This window comes from Canis lupus, chromosome 8, assembly GCF_048164855.1.
Source record: "Canis lupus baileyi chromosome 8, mCanLup2.hap1, whole genome shotgun sequence".
Lineage (NCBI taxonomy): Eukaryota > Metazoa > Chordata > Mammalia > Carnivora > Canidae > Canis > Canis lupus.
In genome coordinates, this window is record NC_132845.1 from 31,049,910 (window position 1) to 31,060,943 (window position 11,034).

General features: G+C 41.0%; 1 long non-coding RNA gene across 1 annotated transcript; it reads right to left on the reverse strand.

Annotated features, from left to right (window-relative positions):
- Nucleotides 1-3,833: 3,833 nt before the first annotated feature.
- LOC140637578 (uncharacterized) lies at nucleotides 3,834-5,425 on the reverse strand. Its single transcript, XR_012034664.1, has 2 exons — nucleotides 5,253-5,425; nucleotides 3,834-4,124 (listed from the first exon to the last, which is right to left on the reverse strand). It is a non-coding gene; the product is annotated as an uncharacterized lncRNA (long non-coding RNA).
- Nucleotides 5,426-11,034: the final 5,609 nt, after the last annotated feature.

Sequence of the window (11,034 nt, forward strand, 5' to 3'; positions counted from 1 at the left end):
TATATACAATACATATATTATATGTCATATACATATATATAGGATAGGTTATACAAAGCTATTTTTTTAAAAAAACCTTTTTTTTAAGATTTGTTTATTTATGATAGACACAGAGAGAAGGAGAGAGAGAGGCAGAGACACAGGAGGAGGGAGAAGCAGGCTCCATGCTGGAAGCCCGACACAGGACTCGATCTCCGAACTCCAGAATCGCGTCCTGGGCCAAAGGCAGGCGCCAAACCACTGAGCCACCCAGGGATCCCCCAACAAAGCTATTTTTATGACTAGTTTAGTAACTGGAAGTTAAGTAAAACTAATACAATTAAGTGAATTAAGTAAAATAAATAAAAAAACGATGTGTATTATGCTATAAAATTGACTCCTTTAATCATTTCAACAATTTATTTGATAGGTATTGTGTTAGTAGTATCTATTGATGCTTAATGCATTACCGTAAGATTTAGCAGCTTGAGACAATGAATATTTATTACATCATCATTTCTATGGATCAGGAATCTGGGCAGTTCAGCTGTATGCCTCTGAATGAGGATCTTTCACAGAGTTGTAATGCAGTTGTGAACCAGAGTTCTAGTCATCTCAAGGCTTAACTAGGGGAGAACTGGCTTTCAAAGTCATTCACATGATGCTGGCAGGTCTTGGGGCTTTTCTGGCTGTGGGCTGTGACATCAGCTCCTCCCCACGCCTCCCCTTCAAAAGCAGTTCACCATGTAGCACCATAAGCTTCTCTCAGAGCAAGTGAGTAAGACAAGAAGACAGTAAAAAATAACAATAAGCTGGAAGCCACAGACACTTTAAGAATATTCTCAGAAGTAACATCCTATTACTTTTTGCATATTCTCTTCCTTTGAAGCAAGTCACTAGATCCAACCAGGGGTTTCACTAGAGAGTGAACAGAAGGAGGCAGGATCCTTAGGGACATTTGCATATCCTAGGACCTTCTTTTTTTTTTTTTTTTTTTTTTTCTGGTGAAGAAGTGATTGCTATTTAAACACTGAAAAAGAGGTAGAGCTGAGATTTGTGCATGTGTCTGACCCCTTATCTATAACTATATCATATTTCCCCCAATTATTGATTGTATCTAGAGATAATAAGAGAGATACAAAACTCACCATAATAAAAGATAGAGTGAAATCAATATGTTAAGAGCAGTGTAAATGGAATATTTTAGGTTTCTATGACAATATATTGTCATAGGAATCTGGCATAGTCAGCTGAAAGAGGAGGAAAAGCTTAAGCCTGGTCTATGGTCAATTTGGAATATGGCTTTAAGCCAAAAGTGGAAAGTGACTGCTTTAGAGAAACACTCAATGGAGGCCTCAGAAGACAGTAAAGCAAGGAAGTCCTCTCAATGGGTACAGCTTCAGACAGGATATCTGCTGCTTTGTAAGGAAGGAACACTGAACCCTTGTGAAAATATATACATACTCCTGGTGGCCTGGCTAGCTGGTCAGGGGCCTGTAAATAGAAGGACTAGAAGACCAGAAACAAGGAGGTGTGCTATGTGTGTGCATGGATACATACATGGGAAGGGGGACCGAGGTACAGATTTTTGTATCCAAGGTTAATGCCACCAGAAAGCAACCGTGATGGAAAGGTACTGAACAAGGCCAACCCAGAAGGCATGGTGGGATTCATGCATAGATGGAGTGATCACAGTGGTGAAGAAAAAGGGCATTTATGGTGCCAAAGCATAGATTTACACTTACTTAGGCTAACGTTGTTACTATCATCACCAAATGTACAACCTGACCACCACAGAGACCAATTCTGAGCCCTGATTTGGTTTCATTTCTCTAAGAGTGCAACCTGCTGCTTGATGGCAAGTAGAACATATGGGTTTCCCTTATCCTGGAGGGCTAGTAGTTTGTTCTTATTGGGATAGAAATATATTCCAGCTATGGGATTTTCTTCTTCACCCACAGAAGTCTCAGCCAGCTCCACTATCCCAGGGCTTACAAATTGCCTGACGCCAGGTATTAAATCACACACAGCCTAACAGCTGACAAGAAGACCCACCTCACAGTGAAAAAGTGTGGGGGTGGGCTAATTATCATAGGATACTGCACCAGCCACATGCAAGAGGCCTAAGAGAATGTTGGCTTGCCTTACCAAAGGCACAGCTGAAGAGCTTGCTCAGGAGCAAAATATACCCCAACTATTTGGTATCATACTTCAGGACACAGATTATGCACTAAACCAGAGACCTCCATATGGCCCCATGTCCTACAAAAGAAGGACACATGAGTTAAGGAACAAGGAGTAGAGCAGGAGTGGTCTCATTATCATTGTTCCTGAAGTTTCAAGTGAAGACTTCTGAGCTCTATTAGGTTAGAAGTCATGGTCACTATAGGGTCACATTCTTGCCGAGGGACATGGATAGGATACCATTGAAATACAATGGGGGGAGGCACCTGGGTTGTTCAGTCTGTTGAGTGTCGAATTCTTGGTTTTGGCTCAGGTCATAATCTCGAGACCGGAGGATAGAGCCTTGCGGGCTCCTAGTTCAGCTGGAGTCTACTTATCCCTCTCTCTCTTCCTCTACTTCTAGCCCACTTTCTTTCTTTCTTTCAAATAAATAAAATCTAGGAAGAAAGAAAAAAGAAAGAAGAAAAGAAAAAGAAAGAAAGAAAGAAAGAAAGAAAGAAAGAAAGAAAGAAAGAAAGAAAGAAAGAAAGAAAGAAGAAGAGAAAGAAAGAAAGAAAGAAAGAAAGAAAGAAAGAAAGAAAGAAAGAAAGAAAAGAAAGAAAGAAAGAAAAAGAAATATGATCTCTGACTGCCAGTACAGTTTGGATTCCTTGTGTTCTGGGAAAAGCAGGAAAGAAGACTCACAGGTCAATGCAAGTAATTGACCATGGTGAAGAGTTAGTACTAGAAGCCAGCCATTCATACCTTCACCTGAGACTTCTCTAATGGACTATCTTTGGGGGCTCCCCATCATCCCGTCAAAAAGTTCTTATAGATACACTACAATCTGAATATCTTTATGGGTTTTCATCTTACACTGTATTTTTAAACAGGCATCAAATCTGCATGATGTCTGAGTCTCCTCCTGCTTACACCTGCCTGCTCTTCCCTTTATTCTATAAAGGGAATTTCTTCTAAAAATTTTTCTTCTATAGAAATTCTATAAGTAATTTCTTCAATACTTATGTGAGTCCAATTCTGTCCTGAAATCGTCTGGAGGGCCCAAATATACAAGGTTAGACAGGTAAGGCGAGGTTGACCTGAGATTTAGCTCTGCTAAATCCCATACTTTTAACATCAAATCATAGTGTTGTTAGCTTACCTTTTCCTGAAATAAACAGCTGATTATGTTCATTCATAAACATCTAAATATAATAGCTCGTCAAAGTCAGCCAAAATTCTACAACATACACACACAAGTCCACACACAATTTGTAGAACAACATAAGTATTATAACTGAATTTTTCAAACTATTTGATAATTTTAAAGGTCTTAATTTAAAAAAAAAAACATTAACACAGAGAGAGAATATGGAAATTTATGTATAGTACAAAGCTCCTCTTCAAACTTAATTTTGAAAGAAATAATTCAAATGGACCTTTTGATAAAAACCACTTGGTGCAAGTCTACTCACTGATCACAAGAATACTTTCAATCCCTTCACACCATTCACAAAAATAAATTCTAGTGGTTTAAATTTTAAAAATGTATAAAAACAAAAGTACAAGATATTAGGAGGAAATATAATTAAATTTTGTGTGTGTTTAAATCTCTGTCTGGCCCCCTAACTGCTCCTAGAAGATGGACAAGCTTATTCATCCTTTGCATTTCAGTTTCTTCATGTGTAAAATGAGATTACAAATTGATTCTTTAATATATGGTATATAAGGATTAAGGGACTTAATGCATATAAAGTTACAGAAAGGTCCCTGGAACATAATAAGCAATGAACGAATTCTAACCCATTATTATTAAAAAGAGACACAGAGGGATCCCTGGGTGGCGCAGCGGTTTAGCTCCTGCCTTTGGCCCGGGGCGTGATACTGGAGACCCGGGATCGAGTCCCACGTCGGGCTCCCGGTGCATGGAGCCTGCTTCTCCCTCTGCCTGTGTCTCTGCCTCTCTCTCTCTCACTGTGTGCCTATCATAAATAAAAAATAAAAAAAAAAAAAGTTAAAAAAAAAAAGAGAGACACAGAAAGATAGTGTTTAATTATACTCTAGTCAAATGAAAAATTCTGTGCCATAGAAGAAACCATAAAAACATTAAAAGACAAGTAACAGAGTTTCTGAATGCCTGTAACAGGCCTGAAAAAAAATATGTACACAATAAAAACAATGGTTATTTCAAGGAGAGTGAGAAAGAGTCCTTGATTGGTGGACTTTTTTTTTCAAGACAACATCTGTCCTATTTCTATGTGTTTTTCTTTCCCTTAAAAATTTAGTTCATTTTGAAAAAGTAATATCTGCACAAAATAATAAATGGAAAAAGTATACAATTTTAAAAATTGACCAGGCACAAGATTTATCCAGCATATTCAATATTGAATATATCGAATTATATGTGTGTGTATCTTGAAAATATTTCCTTATCAAAAATATCTGTGTTGAAGGATAAATACATTGTTAGTTTTAAAGGTTATAGCCAAATAACTCCATGGATGTTTACACTCCAGTCACTGCTCACTTCTCCTTTTAATGAGTAAGGTGGAGCTCTTTTCATATGTTTATGACATAGATTCCTGATTCCGGCTTCTAAATGCTGCACATTCTTTAAAATACTCCCACCTATTAGAAGGGTTATGCAATGAAGCACAGTAGCATCACAGATGTTAGACAAATACATCAGACTTTGATAAATTATTCAGATAATTAAAGAGAATTGCAATCCATATCATGAAAACTTTACTCCCTCCTTTGGTATATGTAGTTCATTTTCATGATATGTACTTTTCAGCCTTAAAGTCCAAGCGTATATCCTTAAAGTGTTTGGTCCAGGTCTTAATCTTCCTATCTTGTCTCAAGTCCTCAGTTCTTCCCCGAAGTGCCCACTTCTTTTATTTTTGCTATTCCACACACTTTTAGAAAGATTTATTCAAAATCCACAAATTTAATATGGTGACAATGTTACTTTTCTTCCAGTAATAAGTATGTTTTTCCAAGTAAGTGTTCATACACTGGCCCCCACACAGGTCAGCAAAGAGAGACCACAGAAAGAGGTAGACACTCCAGATGGGTAGGAGGCAGGTTTAATAAGCAAGGGAACTTACACGAAGACTTGCCTAGGGCCACCACAAGATGCATAGATCTCCCCACCGGCCTCCAAATCTTACACGTTTATCTTTATCTGCAGTTTCACTTCCCCAACTTTCAGTTTCCCATAGTCTACCAAGTCCAGAAGAAGATGACCCTTCTGGCAAATCACCAGATGGTCAATAGTTGCTTAACTCTACATCACAATGCCCACATCATTCACCTCACTTCCTCTCACCACATAGGCATTGTATCATCTCTCTTCATCACAAAAAGGATGAATACAGTACAATAAGATGTTTTAAGAGAGAAAGACCACGTTCATATAACTTTTAATACAGTCATTTATAATTGTTCCATTTTATTATTGTTGCTAATAACCATGCGTAGTTTATAAATTAAACTTTATTATATATATACGCACACACATATATACCATGTTTTGTCGTGTGTGTGTGTGTGTGTGTGTGTGTGTGTTTAAATCTCTGCCTTGCCCCCTAACAAGGGCCATGACAAAACATGGTATATATTAGGGTCTGAAACTATTCAAGGTTTCAAGCATCCACCAGGGATTTTGGAATGTACCCCTGAGGGTAAGGGGTGATATCAAGGCCTAAGGGCATTAGTCACATACACATTCCATAAGGTCTCTACAATAACTTACTCTCTCGAGGTTACGTTCTTGAAATGGCTCCGGCTGTGGGAAGGGTGGGTGGAATGTATATTCCAAGGACAGCAAAAGGGTGAGGATCCTGTGATTGTCTGGGTCCAGTTTGAGTGTCAGCAGGCATTCACATCCTCTTAATGACTTCCTCCAACACTCTATCTATCCTTTGTGATTGGCTCGTACAATCTTACTCATCTCCCTCTCCCACAGTCTGCCCTGACCTGTCAGCTATTGGTTTCATTAACATGAAGATGGCTCATATGGCCGCTATCTGGCTGCACTGGAGGGAGATACCACAGCAACAATAAAGGCACATTCAAGAGAAAACACAAATTAATGTTTCTAAAATTAAGTGACAGTTTTTCCAACCTGGAGCCCCATGATCAGAACCACAGATTTATTAAGTTACCTAGACCCAGGGGTGCCATTACTCAGCCTTTACTTGTGTGCTCATGTGATTTAATAAGGCTGCCTTAGCAGATTCACCAGGTATGAACACACAACATTCCTCTGAGTATGGCACAGGTGCCTCTTTGAGAGGCAGTAACAATATCCGAAGCTATCTTATTTTGGAGGACAGCTTTTCTCATCAAAGATATTTCAATGTTCAGTAAAAACAGGCTTTGCCAGCTACCATTTAAAGCTTGTTGGGTGAATTTAGTAAGGGCTTCTTGTGTGACATAATGTCTGTCAGGCCAATGGAAAGGACAAAGATAGCCACCAAATGATCATACCAGTGGAAAATGGAATTTGTCCATCTGGCCTTGAGAGGGAGGTTGGAAGCTTTAGACACTGGATCTGATTGTACATTCCCTACATGTTGGCCAAGAAAGGCAGCAGTGTCAGGCATAAGGAGATGGACTAGGGGTGGGATATATCAGATCAGGACCCCCACCTTCCGCTTTCTTTTCTAGGTGTAGTGTGTTTCCACAAGTCCAGCTTACTTCAGAATAATTGGATCTCAGTGGAAATTGAGTAATTTTTCTTCATCTATTGGGGTGCAAAGTACATCCTAGTGGGGTGGGTGGGTGGCCCGTTTCAAACTCCAGGAAATAACTCCCTTGTCAGGCATGATGGGGCTTAGTGTTCTTGGCAGCATAGCACTTTGATCCACAGTAAGAGTAGGGACAATGGCTATTTCCTGAGACTTCCATACCTTTATATTATTGGGTGCCTCAGCAGGGGTCCCCAGTCTGACATGTGGGAGAAGAGGCCCTACTGGTTGATCACTTAGATGTCTTAAATCCTGGGATAGTACTTTAGTCCACTCAACCAAGGTGGTTTTACCTGTTAATAATTTAACATGCTTCTTTAACGTTCCATTTTCCCTTTCTATCAACCATGCTGCTTGCAGGTGGTAGGGGAGGTGGAAGCTCCATGCAATATCATGTTCTTTTGCCTAGTCTTGCATATCATGTGACCACCAATCACTATTCAACAAGGATATTCATACATGGTACTCACCTTTCCAATCCCCCAATGGTAGCAGCCTGGTTTTCACAGGCTTGAGTAGACGAGACACAGTCCATACACATCAACACAAATTTAGAACCCTCATTCAGAGGGAGGGGACCAATATAATCAATTTCCCAATCCCTCCTCAGTTGGAAACTCTAATGAATTGCTCCAGACTCCTTTGGCAGTTGCCTTGAGTATTGTTTAGAACACACAGCATGCTGTTACTGCATTAACCAAGTCCCTACATTTCAGGGGCAGTCCAGATCCTTGGACTGGGCCATTCCACCTAGGTGCTGTCATGGCCACTATTTCTATGCGTCTAATCTTCTGATACCCAAGCTAGGGTATCAGCTCTCTGATCTCTGGGGTGTCAACATCTTATGGGTCAGGATGCAGGAAAGAGCAAGAACTGCCTGAGGCTCTTGCAGGCAGACCCAAATGTCTTTCCACATATCCTCACCCCATAGGACTTATTCATGATTATCCATCGGTCAGCTTTCCATTTTCTAAGCCATAGGGTGAATCCTTTTTAGAATAGACCAGCTGTCAGTACAAAGGCTTAATGGCCATGGCTCATGAGTGATCACTAGCCAAACTGTTTGAGTTCAGCCCACTGGCTGCTGTGTTTTTCTCTGTTTTCATTTAGACGATATCAGTGTTTGGCTGAATAGTGACTGCAATCCATGGGGGCAGTTTGCTCTGGCTTGACCCATCTAGTAACTGACTTCGGTTGCAGAGGCAGCCACAGGAATAGGGATGGGCGAATTTGCAGGATCTACATATTCGACAGAACCTAGGAGCATCCAATTTTCTAGAAACAGTGGGCTGTCATACTGGGTGCTCTTCTGCTGCTATTGGAACATACTCCGCCCACTCCCTTAAAGGAATGGAAGTTCTTACCATTATATGCCACTTCTCCTTGAGGATTGCTATATACACTGCTAGGAGCTGTTGCTCTTCTTTCCCTTTTTTAGAATTAGAACCAAAATCCTAGTGGTACTCTCTCCTGTGGCCTCTGCCATAATGTCCAATTCATGCCTTCCAGAGTGGTAGAGACATCTAATGGTGGTCCTGTTTGGGATATGCCTAGAACTTTAATGTGTTTCACTAGTATTTTTGTCTTCTCAAAGGCTGCTTGCTGTTCTGATCCTCAGTCCCACATGTGCCCTTTTTTCACCCAATGGTTTAACGGGCAGAAACACTGTGCCAGGTAGGGAATAAATGTTCTTCAAAATTCCAAAATCCTTACAAAGGTTTGCACCTCTTTCATGTTCTTAGAGGTTGGATAATCTTACAACTTTTTAGTCACAGCTCCTGAGACAATGCATACCTTACCCAACCAAATGACTCTCGGGGGCTTGATGGTGGTGCCTGGGCCTTTCATTTTCTGTGGGCTTGCCATCCATCTTTTACTTCACAGATGTTCCAGCAACATCTGCATAGTATCCTGTGCAGAGGCAAATCTTTTCATGTTAACACTGTGTCATCAATGTAATAGGCCCATTTTACTGATGTGGGGAAAGAGAACAGGGACAGGACTTAGGCTGTTATCCCATGACATATTGTGGAGGTATGCAGGTAGCCTTGGGGAAATGCTTGAAAGGTCCATTCTTACCCCTCAGATGAAGGCAAATTTATCTTGTAACTTAGAGGCAAGGATGTACTGCACAAAGAATTAGCTAAGTCCATCACGGCATGGTATAATCCTGTGACCATGGCCAAGATATCTAAGATGGTGACAATGCCTGTCATAGCCACATGGATGCAGGTACTATCTGTTCAACTCTCAATAGTCCCTGGTCACCTGCCATGAGCCATGTGGCTTTTTTTCCAGCCATAGCTGGCTGTTGAGAGCCCTATGAGCAGGGCATACAGTACCTACTTAATGCAGTTCTTGGATAGTGTCTATTTCCTTATGCCTCCCAAGCAGTTTATATGTATGACAGTTACCACTCTTCATGTGGACTTACTGGTACTCACTTGGTGTTTCCCTTCAGCACTAGTTTGATTACTCTAACCAAGAGGTGGATTTCACTGATAGAGGTTTGCATAATTTGACTTTGTAGTATATTAATGCTCAGTATGTTCTCTGCTATTGGAGATATAGAAATTTTGCATTCTTATGGGGGAGGGTTACCATGTATTAGAGAATATTTGGTCCCAGGGTCAACCTGACCCTTCACCTTTTGTTTATTTCTGGGGAACCAGTGAATAGTTCACCAAATTTGAGACCTCTGATTTCCCCAAATGGCTGTCATATGGAGGCAATTCTGACTTGCACCCATTGGTGGGATGCACCAACCCCAAATACGATTGTATCCCTGAGACCTCTGCTGGAGCAGATAGAGGCATCCTGAATGGTAAGGGAAGGCAGGCCAGCTCTGAACTATTGTTCAGGTTTCAAGGCTTTCCATGGGCTGACCAATACAGCATTGCATTGTCAGTCTACCTTTCTAGGTGGAGTCCTAAAAGCCAGAAAGTCAAACCACATTTGCTTCCAAGTTATTTTTACAGGACTCTTTTCAGCTTCTTGGGATAACATTTTGGCTTCTTGAGTTCCCTCTCTGTCTTGGACCTTTTACATAGCCTATACCCATTCCTGGGATTTGCCAGTGTTCCTCAGATCAGCAATGAATTACCCAACACCAGAGAAGTCCTGTCCCACAGCAGGTGAAGGCTGGAGAATATTGGCTTCCATTCCTGCAGTTAATGTGGCCCAATCAGGGACTTCAAAGACAGGGATGTAAATCATCTATCTCATTCCCAACTCTCTAAGAATTTGTTGCATCTCCTTTATAGATTTCTAGCATTCCGTGTACCCAGGAAGATCCCTTTCATTGGACCAGGCCTCCTGTAGATTAAAACAGTCCAATCTATAACAAAGTACTTTGAACCCTCTGAGTGCCATGCAGGTACCATTGGAAGGCAGGTGTGTGGTGATGTTGCTCATTTTCTGTGCCTCCTACCTGGTCAGAGAAATGTCATCACCGCCTATATTCTATAGCCGCACTAACCATGTGGGAATAATTTCCTTGGCCTTTTGCTGGAATTGGCAGCTAAATCCATGAGCTCAGTGGGCATGTATTCTCTCATCATGAATGTTTCCTGCCATGGGGGCTGCCCCCTGGCTAGGGTTGTTTTGGCTGTTCTGTTCTTTGTCTTAGGTATCAAAGAGCATGGAATGTTTCATCCATTTCACAATGGATCACAATATTCTAAAAAAAACAAAAAACAAAAAAAACAATATTCTCCTTAATTTCTTCACTTTCTCAGAGATTCCACCTCTTACATCTAAAGCAGGTTTTGTTACAAACACTTGGACCTTAATCTACAGCAGTTTGCATCCCCCTACCTTAGCAAAACAGCACACTAAGTTCTCCAATTTATTATCCTGCTCTCCCACCTTGTGGGCCAGCTCTGAAGCCAGCAGAGTCGTGGTCACCCACATGTCCTTCTCAAATCTCAGTTCTTCCTCCAACTTTCTAACTCAGTCTTCAGTCTCTAGCTGGGTGTTGGTGGCCAACTGAACTGCTCCCAGTAGAGGCCAGCCCACTGTGGCAGCTGTTTGCTGCCCTTCTTTGCTTCAGTGCACCAGGCACAGTTCCTCAAGCAGACACATCAAATCAGCCAGTGTTTCAGGGAGTCCCCATATTCCCATGGTGGTCAACAAGCAT